Here is a 12,131-nt window from a genome sequence, read left to right as displayed (position 1 = left end):
AGTAAGTCGCAGGACAGGCTAGGAGTGTCCCATTGGTTTTCCTATGAGCTCATCTTTCTTGGAGCAGACTACCGGGTCTTGTCTCCTGCGGTATAGCTGAGGGATTTGAACTGCTGACTTTTTCCTTAGGAGCTGAGCATTTTACTATTACATCAAACATGCATGTGCAAAAAAAGCAAATTTATTTTAGCCATAAGTGAATAAAAGACATGTACAGTAAATATTTATTCACTTCATTTATCTTTGGAATATTTTACCAGAGAGCAACTTTGTGGCTGTATGCTTTCTTAAATAAAGAAATTTATTTGCTAATATATTTTTACCTTTTCTTAATAGCTCATAATTAGGAATACATGTGAGAAAATAATTTGTCATTTGTTATAAAGCTCAGTTACTTATTAGATTTAACTTTTAGTTTATTGTTATTAATACAGATCTAATATCAAAGATTCAGTTATAATTCAATCATTTACACTTTTATAATTATTGTCCCTAAATTCAGCTTTATGCCATCATTTTTATATTTAAAATATGTAAGTCTAACATTTTAAAAAGGCCACTCAGAGGCTTGATGAAATAATGTAGGATATATTAAACAAAGAGTATTGTCCGCACACACGAGGACCAACATTTTATTGGGTCCCTTGTTCTTCCTACCACAAATTCACCTAATATAAAGGATCTTCTTTGTATTTAAAAATAAAAAAATAATGCAGTCAAACCAGAACATGTCTAATTTAGAAGTAAGTCAGCCTAAAAGACGCTTTTGAATACATGACAGCTAAGCAAGTCTTACCCAACAAAAATCACAATGATTCATAGCTCAAATCTAAGAACAATTAGTTCATATGGTATGACTGTCAAAACCTACCCCCATGAAGTGATCACTAAAGATAGGGGTGCTACTGCAAAGTGTGATGAAGAAAGCAGATTGTGCCCTGTTAGCTGAAAGAATAGCCTTGGGGGTCTTAAAGGCCTTACTAAACTGCCATCCAAATGAGGCATGGGCTAAGTCCACATGGAAGAAGCACACTAGTTTGTGTGTTCTGAGTATTGTAAATAATAAAATGCAAACCCAGACAAAGGAATGGTATGAGAGGCTAAATCTGATCACGCAGTTTACAGAAGGCTACTGATGACCGTGAAAGCCCCTAACTCATGTGCAGGACACTATGCAGATTAAGCTCCTGGTGACTCCTTTCTGGCTGTGAACCAGAGATGGGAAATGCCCTGTTACCACACACAGTACGTTGTAGGGTAGATTACCGCAATATTAGTTAGATATAAAGGGACACTTTGTCATTAAGCTCCCGCTTCACTCAACGTATAATACCCCCAGTTTTCAATATTTTCTGCTTTATTATTGATTGAGGTTTTCCTTAGTTTCATTGTATCACTTTTGTTGAGCCCCTTGTTTGTACTCTGACCTAATTTTGTGTAAATGCAACACAGTTTGTTAGTCTGGGTAGACTAGAGAAACAAATTCATAAACATGCATATGTGTGTAAGAGCTTTATATAAAAGAGTAATTGTACATTAAGAAAACATCCCAGCCCAGTCCAGATCAAGTCCATAAGTCCAATATTAGCCCATATGTCCAACATTAGACCATAAATTCCTCTTTAGCCTCACGCAGCCATGCAATAATGCCGAATGCAGGAAAATCACAAGCCAGTGCATGGAAAGCCTTGTGGATTCAGGAGTGGTAGAAGAATCTCAGCCCTGGCAAGGCTCTCCACGTGGCTTCCCCAGCTCCCAGGACTGTAGCGTAGCTCCATGTTTCTTGTCAGAAGGAATGTCTCGCAGGGAGTGAGCCTGTGTCCCACCTGCAGTGAACTGTTTATCTCCTTAGTGCCTCCAAATGAGGCCATCAAGCTGCGACCTGATTAACAGGCTAAACTCCATCCCTTCAAGTCTCAAATTGACAACAGATTATGTAACTACTATACACAGATTAGGTAAACCTAAAAAATAAAACAACTGCATCAATGGAATCAAAGGGACATGACATGGGAGGCTGACAGGAAACAGGAATCTTACAAGGAAGAAGAAATATCCTGAAATTCATTGTAGTAATTGAACCAATGAAATGTATGAGATGTGGATCGTATGTCAGTGAAACTGTTACAAATAAACATTTATTAAAAAATGAGATATATGCAACTTAACTTTTTGAGTGCATGCAACAACCTTAATCAAACTTACCATACAGGAACTGATTTAAACTGATGTTAAATTATATTCCAGCATTTCTTCATCCAATTTAGACCATATTAATAGCTTAGCTCCCTGTGGTAGTATTATAAATATGTAAGTAAGAGATGGCATTTTAATCCTAGGTATTAAAACCAGCAAAAATGGAAAGCTTAAGAGAAGTGAGTTGTTTACTTATCATGTGACTGATTTGAATAATTCTCATATTTTTCTAGATTTATTATAATCTACCTAGGAAGTTAACCTAACAGATCATTATTCTCTCATCTTTAATATTAAATACATATTTGATCTTAACTTGCCACTTATTTTAGAAGATACAATATCATATTTAGATTCATTGTTTCAACTAATTAAATCCCATTCCACTGTCATCAAGTTGATTCTGATTCATACTGACAGAGAAAATCACGTGGGGTCATGTCTGACCTCTGGCTGCACAAGGGAAAAGGAGAGCCCTGTCCCTCAGCAGTCCAAGGCTGATAGCCACATGGCAGAAGTCAGGCATGCCTCCACAACCAGTCCCTTTTTACCCCATTCTCATGCCAACTGTTCCTTCCATAGTGTTTTCCCCATCTCTTTCGGGTTTGACGGTCCATTAAATGGTCATACAGAAATTACAGTTAATACTCATAATTATGGCCCTTTATTAGAGAGGTTAACACGACAACATAAGCCAGGATCAAAGAAATATGTATTAAGGATACAGTAACTGGTTAAAAGCAATGCCTCTACTCAGCCAGTAGCCAAGTCTTTGTCTGCCCCTCAGCTTGTGATGAAATCTTTTGGTCTTTACCTCTTTGGGGCCAGGTAGCATGCTTTCCTTGCTGCCTCATTGTCACATAGTCTTAGCAACATTGCTCCTCTGCTCTCTCACTGTGGTTTCTTGGCTCTGTCTCAAGTGCTCCAAGTTCTGGACTCTGTGCCTCAATACCTTTCAGAGAAGGTGCTCACAGGTGCTCTGCTGGTGGCTGTCCTTTCTAGATGGTCCAAGGATTCTCTATGTTTCAGCTTCTGAGATGGCTCTCCTATCAATAGGAATGGCAATACTGACCAATCTGAATTAGAGTCCTTATGTCGATCATCCTACACAATCATTTCGTGGAGGTTACAGAGAACTGGATAGAAGAATCATATTACGAAATATTGCTTCACCAGATTACTCTATGTGAGTCTTTTTGAGACTATGTAAATCTTTATGGGAGGAAATAGTTTCCTCTTTCACCCATGAAGCAGCAGACTCTGTGGTTAGCTGCCCAATGCTTACATGACAGTGACACCAGGATTTAACATATCAATATTTTCATCCAATGCAAGTGTATATTTTCAAACTCACTTTGAATAATTACATGCAGGGTGTGTACAAGGTAAACCCAAATCAAACGCATTGCAATCAAATTGAATCAGGACTAACAGTGACCCCACACGACAGAGTTGAAAAGCTCCATAAGGCTTTCAGATTATAATCGCTTTACAGAAGCTAATTGTCATATCATTCTCTGTGGTAGTTGCATAATCTGGTGTCCCTTGTGAATGGGTGGAATCTAGCCTGTCAATCAGGTTGCAGCTTGATGACCTCATTTGGAGGTGCCATGGAGATAAATAGTTCACTGGAGGCTAGATAAAGACAGACTCTGCTTTGTTTTCCTGATGACAAGACACATGGAACTACACTAGAGCCCTGGAACTTGAGGAGCCACGGTGGGAGACCCACACCAGCACTGAGATGCTTCCATTGCCACTGGATCCACAAGACTTTGCAACCATTGGCCTGCTCCTGCATTTGGTGCCATTGTATGTCTGTGTGAGTCTGAAGAGGAATTTGTAGGCTATTATTGATATATAGACTAATATAGGACTTATGGACTTGATCAAGACTGGGCTGGGATATTTTCTTAATGTACAATTGTTCTTTGATATAAAATTCTCTCTCTTACACATATGAGTGTCTATGAATCTGTTTCTTTAGTCCACCCAGACTAACACATTTTCCCACAAAGTGACTGCTGGGTAGGAACCACAGATCTTTTGGTGTGTAGTCAAACATTTAGCCATGACCCTACCAGGGTGCTTGTGAACTGAGTACATTGAAGAATTAATCATAAGACTGCTTTTACCAACTAATTTGAATATTTAAGTGTATACGATTTGCTGATAATTTAGAGTGCATTTATATCATACATGTGAAATAAGTTTAGAATTTATAAGTACATTGCAGAATACATGTGTGTAAATAGATTGAAAACTTTAATCACTGTATATTCACATTTGTCAGCATTACTAACTTCATACAAAGTTAGTGAAACAAAGTGCTTTAAAAATATTTTTAAAGCTTCATCATGCTAAACAAATTATATCATTAAAAATATCCTTTTGAAAGAGTTCTCTCAACATGACATATTTTTTTTTAATCTCTCCACTCTTTTATTGGGTAAATAAATGACACTACAACATAAGAAAAATAAATTACAGTGTACACAATAAAAACTAACATGCTAATCTATGAAATACATATGCTATTTCATAAATCATATTATTGACTTTAATTTAAATAAAAAAACAAAATTTTACAAGTAAAATATGAATTTTTGTGCTTACACTGGATTATCAATGCTTCTAAATTATATTGCAAAGTAATTAAATTGGAAAACAATAGTGTCATAATTAAATATAATAGCTTAACAAATACAAGGATGTTCCAATGCTTTGCAAGAAACTGAATTAGTGGTTTTAATAAGCATGTGCTTTCACTAAAAAATCATTCTGAGTTATTTTCATGGATTGTTTGTAAGCGTGCTTCTAGAAAATGGTTTAAGTAAAACGATAGAAATTGCTTTCTACAATATCACATTATCTTGCATTAGCTGTGGTATACTTACCATTTAGGGAATATTTTCAGCATCATTATTATACTTTAGTCCAGATGATGCACATATGTAAATAACATTCAGGAATAATGTGAGAAAAACCCAAGGTAGTAATTGACATAATTTCCTGCTAGGGCATTGTGTTAATCTGGATAGACTAGAGAAACAAATCCAGGGAGATTTATATGTGTATTAGAAAGAGGTTTATATACAAGAGCAATTGAATATTGAGAAAATGGCCCAGCCTAGTCCATATCAAGTCCATAAGTCCAATATTAGCCCACATGTATGATACCAATCTATAAAGTCCTCTTCAGACTCATGAAATACATGTAGTGATGCCAAATGCAGGAGGATGACAGGCCAGTGGGTGGGAAGTCTTGTGAATCCAGTGGTGTTGTAAGCATTTCAGTGCTGGCAGGGGTCTCTATGTGGCTTCTCTGGCTTCAGATGTCTGGTTGCCTCAGGGAAGTTCCATGTGGCTTCTCCAGCTCCGAGGACATAGGGCAATGTGTCTTGTAAATAGAGCATCTTTCAGGGAGTGGGCAGAGAGAGAGAAGTGTCTCCCACCTCCAAGGAGGGCATACAGGAGTTCCCAGAATTCTCAGGAGAAGGCCATGCCCACACAGAGGACTAATTCATTATATCTTGATTGACAGGCCAGACTCCACCCCTTCACGCCTAATCCTCTCAAAATGACAAGAGGTTATTTAACTACCACAGGCATCTCTGTCTCTCTAGTGCTAGGTAAAGCACCATTCTCTTGCCCATTCAAGTCAATAATATATCATCATGTAATAATATCTGCCATAAATACAATGCAAAAATATTTGATCACCATATGGTATTTTTCTTATTTTGAACTTAGCTGTGATGTTTGGCTAAAGGCCAATTCCTTGAGTGGGGCAAATTTAATATTCCTTTCTTCAAAATTGCTGGGCATAATGTAATATTTTAAGCTTTTATTGGCATTTCATGACTATTACAAACAAACTTTGTAGCATGACAAACTACTTTCCTGTATCAAATCACTTTTTATTTTCCTCACAGGTCATTGCTATAATATTGCATAGAATTATGAGAAGAACCTTAAAATATCACTGCTTTTTTATCACATAATTTTATTATAGAAAAATGCAAAGTCTACAAGGACATTTAGAAAACTGTGCAGACAAATTTTCCAAGTGTCAGGTGCTACTCATATTTTTATAAAACTCTATATCCTTCAGATTTTTTAAGTGACTAACAATTTATGGAATCAGTTATGCTTTCTGTACAATAGTTGATAGCAGACTGTTAGATAAAACAAATGTCTAATGATTGTAGTGATAGGAAAAAAGAAAAATTTTTGAGTCTGCACTATAGGTCTGTGGATTTCTGCAGATCATCTCTAGAAATATAAGCAATAGTATTGAGGATATGAGGGAAATCTAAAGATTCTGTCCACAATTCTGATTTTGTACAAACCACCAATTAAGAGATTGAAAGAGCTCAATAAATTATTATACCATGTAACATATTTTTTTCAGTGTCCATAAATTGTTTTATTGGGATAAGATCATATCCATTAACTTTCATCTTGTGAAGAGCTGCTATCAAGTTTGAATGACAGGGTCAAATAGTTGCAACCAAAATAGTATGGCTGCAAAGGTTACCAACTTATAATATATTCCTTTACCGCACCCCCTCCCCCCAAAAAATGCTGATTCCTGGTTTAGATACTAGGTCCCCAAACTTGACTGATATTGGAACCGCTTGGGGTCTAATGCAACTTCAGGTCCCTTGGCTTCATGTGCAACCTAATGAATCAGAATCTCCAGGAGCAGGGAACTGTCGTTTCACCACATCCCCAGGTGATTCCAATGAGCAGCCAGGTCTGGGAACCTAGGGTTAGATCAATGTTTCTCAACCTTTTATACACATAGGAAGCAGCTCAGGATTTTGTTGAAGTGCAGAATTTGATACAGCAGGTCTGATTGAAGCCTGAGTCTCTGAATTTCTTTTTTTTTTTTTTTCTAATCATTTTATTAGGGGCTCATACAACTCTTATCACAAGCCATATATGCATCAGTTGTGTAAAGCTCATTTGTACATTTATTGCTCTCATCATTCTCAAAACATTTCCTGTCCACTTAAGCCCCCGGCATTAGGTCCTCATTTTTTCCTTCCCTCCCCGTTCCCCCCTCCCTCATGAGCTCTTGATAATTTATAAATTATTATTTTGTCATATCTTGCCCTGTCTGACATCTCCCTTCACCCACTTTTCTGTTGTCCATCCCCTAGGGAGGGAAATAGATCTATGTGCCTATATTTATAGGTTTAGTATTAAGGTAGCAGAAGGATATTGGGCCTCCACTCAAGTACTCCCTCAAAGTAAGAATACTTTCTTCTATTAAATTGGCATTCTATGATGCTCACCTTCCCAACAGAAGTGCTGAAGACAAAGCAGGTGATTAAGAAAATGTAGTGAAGAAAGCTGATGGTGCCCAGCTATCAAAAGATATAGCATCTGGGGTCTTAAAAGCTTGAAGGTAAACAAATGGCCATCTAGCTCAGAAGCAACAATGCCCACATGGAAGAACACACCAGCCTGTGTGATCATGAGGTGTCGAAGGAATCACTGAAGACAAATGGGTGCATAAGCAAATGTGGTGAAGAAAGCTGATGGTGCCCGGCTATCAAAAACTATAGCGTCTGGGGTCATAAAGGCTTGAAGGTGATCAAGCGGCCATCAAGTTCAGAAGCAACAAAGCCTATGGAAGAAGCACACCAGCCTATGCAATCACGAGGTGTCAAAGTGATCAGGTATAAGGCATCATCAGAACAAAAAATCTTACCATAGTGAAGGATGGAGGGAGTACAGAGTGGAGATCCAAAGCCCATTAGTAGGCCACTGGAGAGCCCCTTGCAGAGGGGTCTTGGGGAGGAGACGAACCAGTCAGGGTGCAATGTAGCAATGATGAAAAATACAATTTTCCCATTAGTTCCTAAATGTTTCCTCCCCACTCCCACTATCATGATACCAGTTCTACCTTGCAAGTCTGGCTAGACCAGAGGATGTACACTGGTACAGATAGAAACTGGAAATACAGGGAACCCAGGGTGGATGATCCCTACAGAACCAGAGGTGTGAGTGGTGATACTGGGAGGGTAGAGGGTGAGTGGGTTGGAAAGAGGGAACCGATTACAAGGAACTATATGTGACCTCCTTCCTGGGGGACGGACATGTAACATATTTAAAAAATATGCAAGTAGACAATATAAGTTCTGGTCATGAGTGACATAAATGTGTACCAATCCTTCCTGCACTACCATGGTAAATATTTCAATAGGATTTATGAAATGGATTTTGATAAGGCAATAGAAAAGAAAATTTTAGTAAAAGTCTAGGCATAGGAAGAGCATCTCAATGTTGATATTATCTGCAGGTATTCATGGTCATTTGTTTTATTTTCTTCACTAAACATGCACTTGGAAATCATACCTGTTATAAACATGTTCTATTTATAAATTATATTCATATAGTATATTTAAAATATGCTCACATATATTTTTAGTAAAACAGTTTGAAAAATTTAATATATAAGATTGATCTAAAATATCCTCCAAAATCATACGAATCAGTTGATTAACGTAAGCACTAGAAATGTCTATTCTGTTTAATCTCAAATAAGAATCTGAAGCTTCTGAAAAGTTTGCTGTTTCCTGTGTAATTTTTTTCTTTCATATCAAATCCACAGTGCTCATATTTCTTTCATATAAATTTTCTACAATTATCAGCATGTTTTACATTTACATTTTACACTTAAAAAAACCCTAAACCTAAATACTTCTCTGAGAATAAGTTTATATATCCTTGCAAACATACTGAGTAATGGTAATGGTGATTATTGTTTACAATATTGGAAAATTGAAGTGTACAGAAATTCAGAGGTTTATTGATGTCAAAAGCCTAGTAACTGGAAGTGGTAGGATTTAAACACAAAAAATATACATTCAGAGGCTGTATATTTAATCTTACACCAGTTTCCTTGGCAATAGAAATCTTATATGTGAATTCTATTGATGTATTGATTTCTAGCCACTGTAATTTTTTTCACTGTCTACACTTGACTATCCTTTATTTAACCCTTGTTTGAATAGAGAAAATGCTGATCTAATGCTAATTTTTCCAACAACAAATCAAAGCTCAATCTCTCCATCCCTCTCAATGCCACTTTCCACCCATTAGTCCCATCAGTTAGCAATCAATTTATCTCCTCATCATTATATACTTTTTCTACAAACATTTAGTCATGATGAAGTCTCTAGGCTAAAAACACAGAACAAATTCCCAACTAACGTTCCAACCTCACCGATCCTTCTCCCTTCTTACTGTCAAATGCATTTAACAGCATGTTTTGTAATTTCCTATCAGCTTGTCCCTATTTCCTACTGTAATGTAAACCTCATGAGACAAGTTCAGCATCTGTCATAGTATTACCAATGTTTACTGCATAATAGTTTCTCAATAGATATATGTGCAACTCAATAATAATTTTTAAAGTATATATAAATATTAGTTTTCTGAAAAAATCAATAGCTTTATGTAATTATTTTATGTATTCACTTTCTATGTTGTAGATGTAGCTCAAATTATTCTCCTTGTGCATATTTAATTGTACCCTCAAGTTTATCATGCTGTCAAAATTGAATACCTTATGATTAAGAGAATGATGATCATATTCACAGAAACCCAAAAGTTGAGGGTAATAAGAATTGAGATACAATGTTACAGATGACTGAAATTGCCTAACACTTTTGAATGCATGGAACTAGCAAAGTATTTGGAAAGCAATTTCTGACAGGTAATAGAATTTGAAAATCTGGAGCTTAGGAGAGAGGTCAGAACTGAAGATATAAAATTAATCAGTGTAGAGTTAATATGTAAACCTGAGGTTTTGATGATATGACTAGTAGAAATAAGGACTAACAAGAATTACCTGTTTTTATTGTTTTGCCCCTGTACTTAATGTATAAAAAGAACAATAGGAGCAATAGGGACACATATGGAGTAGTTATAATTATTTAACAATAATTAAAAGTATCAGAGACTATAATCCTATATGCTAAGAATAATGTCAAGCAAAATTAACAATCCTTGGAATTTCAAAGAAATTAAAGACAGAGAAGTGATTTCACTTTGAGTAAGAGTGGGAGACGGTAATAACGCAATGCAGTGGAAAAGGACTAGTCACTAAAAAATAATGTCAGGGAATTTGGAATCAGTATGTTGTTTTTAAATTTTTGATAGAATATATAAATGTAAATTTTTAGCAAAAACCTGAATATCAGGTCCAAAAGTATATCAATGCTGAATACATAGTAAATTCACGAGGTAATGAATGAAGGCGTAATGGCACGTCAAGATAGTATAGAAGACACAAGAAGATGAAGAAAAAGTGTCGATCAAAATTTAATATTCGACTTCTTATTCCAACAGATACAGAGACAAGATATAAAGCGGCTTTAAGCCAAAAACTTGGAAAACTTTGTAGCGTAACCCCAGGCATACTTCATCAAGACATTAAATCAAAAAGTGCATAGACTTGGAACCTTCTAAAAAGGGGCATATGAGATGATTACTAAAATTACCCTAACTTTATCCTTGGGATGATTTTCCAAAACTTAATACAAGGAAGTAGGTTTAAAAGATAACAAATTAAAGATGAAATCACCATTTTAGACCGTTGAGTTAGCGGCAATTTGTAGGACAGAGTACTCCAAATGAGGCAGCAATGAAGAGTGGGAACGACAGAGCTTTGTGTTTAGTCTCTTGAATCTTTGGTTAATTACTAAGCTGCTTGATTAAGGTGAAGTTTCATGGCATCTGCCAGAAAACAAAACAAAACAAAACCAATTAGGCAGAGAAAAGTCCACTAAGAGGCTATGAGATTCAGAACATTGCAAAGTAAAAGGAGACATTGTCCTCACGTTCAGCAAGAGGGAAGCAATTCCCTGATAAACCAGATAATTAGTTGAGATCCTGTGATGGTTAGGGTCTATGTCCACTAGACACTCCTATGGGAAGGCAGAAGTAGAGGCAGAAGCCAATCAATCTGCAACCTGATTGACATGCTGGATGGCACCCTTCACAAGTTGACAGGAGATTATGTAACTGCCACATGTGTGAAGACCTAGAGATAGAACACCGAAAAGGAAGAAAGCACCCACCATGTCTTCAAAAAGAACTCAAGAGAAAATTCAAGCCTCAATCTAAAATATTGAAAGATTCTATGGGTAAAATATTGAATGATGCAAGAAGTATCAAAATAATGTGGAAACAATACAGAATCAATGAACCAAAAGTAGTCAATATATAACCATTTGTAGAGCCAGCTTATGAACACAAATCATTGGTACCGAAGGAATAAATCCAAGCTGCATTGAAAGTATTAACCAGAAAACAAGGCTTCAGGAGTTGATGGAAGACCAATTAAAATGTTTCAACAAGCTGATGAAGTACTGGGAGCACTCACTTGTCTGTACTTAGAAATTTGGAATATGGCTACTTGGCCAGCTGCCTGGAAGAGGTCCATGTTTGTATCCATTTCAATGAAAGGTGACATAATAGTATGATCAAATGTTAAAACAATATCATTGATATCAAACTCAAGCAAAGGTTTTCTGTAGACCATTCAATGATAGTTGCAACAGTAAAGTAATAGGGAACAGATAGAAGTTCAGTCTATATTCAGAAGAAGATGTGGAACAGGGATCATTACTGATGTGATGGTGTCAAATGGATCTTCCCTGAAATCAGAGAAGACCAAAGGATAGTTTCTTGTGCTTTATTGACTATGGTAAAACATTTGGCTGTATGGATCCATAACAGATTTTGGATAGGCTGGATAAGAAATGTAAGTCCAGAACAGTTCATTGTGATCCTGAGGAACTTGGACATGGATCAAAAGACAGTTGTAAAAACAAAGCAAGGAAATACTGCATAGTTTAAAATGAAGAAGCCTGCGTGTCAGGGTTATGTCCTTTCATTCAAAATGCATACCTAGA

This window comes from Echinops telfairi, unplaced genomic scaffold (genome assembly GCF_000313985.2).
Source record: "Echinops telfairi isolate 266 unplaced genomic scaffold, ASM31398v2 ScPeMD7_6;HRSCAF=24_1, whole genome shotgun sequence".
Classification (NCBI taxonomy): domain Eukaryota; kingdom Metazoa; phylum Chordata; class Mammalia; order Afrosoricida; family Tenrecidae; genus Echinops; species Echinops telfairi.
This window is presented reverse-complemented; position numbering follows the sequence as displayed.